This window comes from Poecilia formosa, unplaced genomic scaffold (assembly GCF_000485575.1).
Source record: "Poecilia formosa unplaced genomic scaffold, Poecilia_formosa-5.1.2 Scaffold56, whole genome shotgun sequence".
Lineage (NCBI taxonomy): Eukaryota > Metazoa > Chordata > Actinopteri > Cyprinodontiformes > Poeciliidae > Poecilia > Poecilia formosa.
This window is the reverse complement of record NW_006799995.1, coordinates 2,125,747-2,128,533: the sequence shown is the minus strand read 5'-3', so window position 1 is coordinate 2,128,533 and position 2,787 is coordinate 2,125,747. Positions and strand designations below refer to the sequence as shown.

General features: G+C 36.3%; 1 long non-coding RNA gene across 2 annotated transcripts; it reads left to right on the top strand.

The window, feature by feature from the left end:
• On the top strand, nucleotides 1-2,781 carry LOC103139026 (uncharacterized). Of its 2 annotated transcripts, XR_001662292.1 has the most exons (4): nucleotides 1-37; nucleotides 1,481-1,564; nucleotides 1,769-1,900; nucleotides 2,032-2,781. It is a non-coding gene; the product is annotated as an uncharacterized LOC103139026 (long non-coding RNA). The 2 variants fall into 2 exon arrangements; XR_001662291.1 differs by lacking the exon at nucleotides 1-37 and having other exon boundaries at nucleotides 1,047-1,564.
• The last annotated feature ends 6 nt before the right edge of the window (nucleotides 2,782-2,787 follow it).

Below are 2,787 nucleotides of genomic sequence, written 5' to 3'. Positions count from 1 at the left end.
GTGACAAAAGTAACGAATCTTGAGCAACAATACCAAGGTATCTATAACTTTACTCTAACAATAAATTATTTTATGTGATAAATGGCTCACTAAGACTATTTTTCTCAAATATTTAGGAGCAAACAAAGCTGATTTATTTAAACAATTTTCAAAATCTCAGAATAAAACAGGAAAAGTTGTCTGACACCAAATCTATCGGAAATTTATCTTAGACAGGACTCATACACATACAAAAAGAGAGACATGTACACAAGATTTAAAAAAAAAAAATCATTAGCAGGTTTTAGAAATACTTCTGCTGTAATTGCAGTGGGGATGGATGTTTGTATTTTTATTTATTCCTTTCCTGGGCAGCAGGATTGATGGCAGGAGAGTGAATGAGGAATGGAAGGAATGAGAGCGCTCATGCAGATGGGACAGTAATGTGTACAAGGAACCAGTTATTTTGCTGGCTTGATTTGTGATGTGTCAGTTTTGTTTTCTGTTTGCTAGAGGTAAAATTGTACTAAGACTAAGTGACACTGAAAGTGATGGGTAAACCATTATTAAAATCTTTTTACTAACCCTAAAATATCTCAGCTTCATGAGAAGATCGAGGCACTAAGGGGCTTTATTATAAATCTGAATGTACTTGTTGAGACAGCCAGGTGTCCATCTGTGTCCCCAGATAGTTAAAGCACTCTACCTGCTCAACCTGCTTTCCCTGAACAATCAGTGGCATAAAATGCTAAGATGTGGCTGTTGCTGTATTTTTTCCACACAGCACAGCAGGGGCAGAGCTATGGGGGGGAGGCCTGGGGGGACGGCCCAGATGTGAGGCAGAGTATGACTTAAAAGATTCAAGTCTGTATCACGTCTGATAAGAGCTAGAGAAGGTGGACCCTCTCCTGTTGAGTATGGTACATGTAAATTTTAAAAAGAAGTCGCCGAGTAGTTTATATAGTAGGCTTCCCCAGTCACTGTTGACTCATGGTTGCTAAAAACTTTACAAGACCGACTGATTTTAGTGACATAGTAGGTATAAAATATTGAATAAAATGTTGTGCGACATAACTGGCTTTATTTTCATTCTTACATTTAACTTTATGACATACAAATTTACAAGCTGATCGCCAATATTGTCTCCAAGTGCATTCTGGGTAAAACACATCACCAACCATCCACAACGTCATCATCAGTCAGATACTTAGGAACAGATTGCAAAATAGGTAGATTGGAGTATTTTTATGAAAAATATGAGTGGCTTTTATTTGTACTTCATAAAATTATGTTTTCATGAGCTTTCTTATTTTGGATATAAAGGTCCCGGTCATTAGCCCCGCCCCCCGGCCAGACGCCGACTTGTTCCGCCACTGAAGTCCAGTAACATCAAGAGACCAGAAACTGCTGTGAATTTGTGATGTCAAACTATTACTGTGAAAAATGACAGAGGATATATTGTTTTATTTTACATTTCATGTTTGTTTTAATCAATTTTCAGCTCAGATAGGAGAACTGATCAGTGTTAAAGCCAGGACAAACAACACTGAAAACCAAGTGGAGGTTCTGAAGAGAGAAAGAGAAGGTTTGGGAAACTCATTAGTATCAATTTAAAAATGTTATGTCACGCAACGAAAACCAAGTTGTGTACTTTTATTTGATGTCCATTAATTGTTTAATGTGCTTAGATTTTTTTTTATTATTAAGATAGTAATTTTAAATACACCAAATAGCTTTTCAAGAACAAGTAGCTGCTTGATCCCAATAATACTAACTTATTGTCTCGTAGTGAAACAAGTGGCTTTCTCAGCTTCCTTGCTGGCATCAGGTTCAGGACATACTGGACCATTTAACACACAGACGCCTCTAGTCTTCAGACATGTTGTTGCAAATATTGGAAATGCCTACAATCCAAACACAGGTACCCCATTTTATCCACTGTTACAACTTGATTCTCTTTATAATCCTGACATGCAGTTAATTGATTGATTCTTTATGTAAATATACGGATGAAAAGGTTCAATAGAAACATTATTGTTCAATGTTCCTCAGGTTTTTTCATTGCCCCGGTGAGAGGAGCCTATCACTTTGAGTTTTACTTACATGGAGTTGGACATGCATCACATCCGACAGCTGCTGTGTTGGTCAGGAATGGGAATCCTATTGTCTTTGCATATGGACATCAGGCTTCCTACAATGTTAACCCATCTAATAGTGCCACATTGCTGTTAGAAACTGGAGATGTTGTGTTTTTGCGTCAGTGGCCAAACACAAGGATTTATGACGACGGAAATCATTACACAACCTTCAGTGGCCACTTGCTTTTCACTGTGTGAGCAGAAAACAGTCCTAATTTATTTCTGCCTCAAGAGCGCATCATAAAATATACATGATTTTTTATAACTGCATTAAATAATTTTTATTGTGTTTCCTTTTGTCTTAAATTTCCACAATAATTTATCAGCCACAATGATTCTAAGGATTCTCTTTCAATTTTTTCTGTTCTTTATGTGTGTTATTAATATAGTAAAATACTTCAAATAAAGTTTTTAAAGCTATGCTAACTAAGTTCATGGTTTAACCGGGGCCCCTTGCTTCTCCACTTCGGTCGTTAATGTGTTTGTGGAACTAACTTAAACAATCAGTGTGACTTTTGTGACTTATGAGTGTGATAAATTAAAAAACTATCATGCCTTCAGTACACTACCAAAATATTCTATAAAGATGCTTTTCATAGGTTGATTTCATATTGGAAGAGTTGACAGTAAGAAGGTTTAGGATTAATATCTTGGGTTATTAGTTTATATG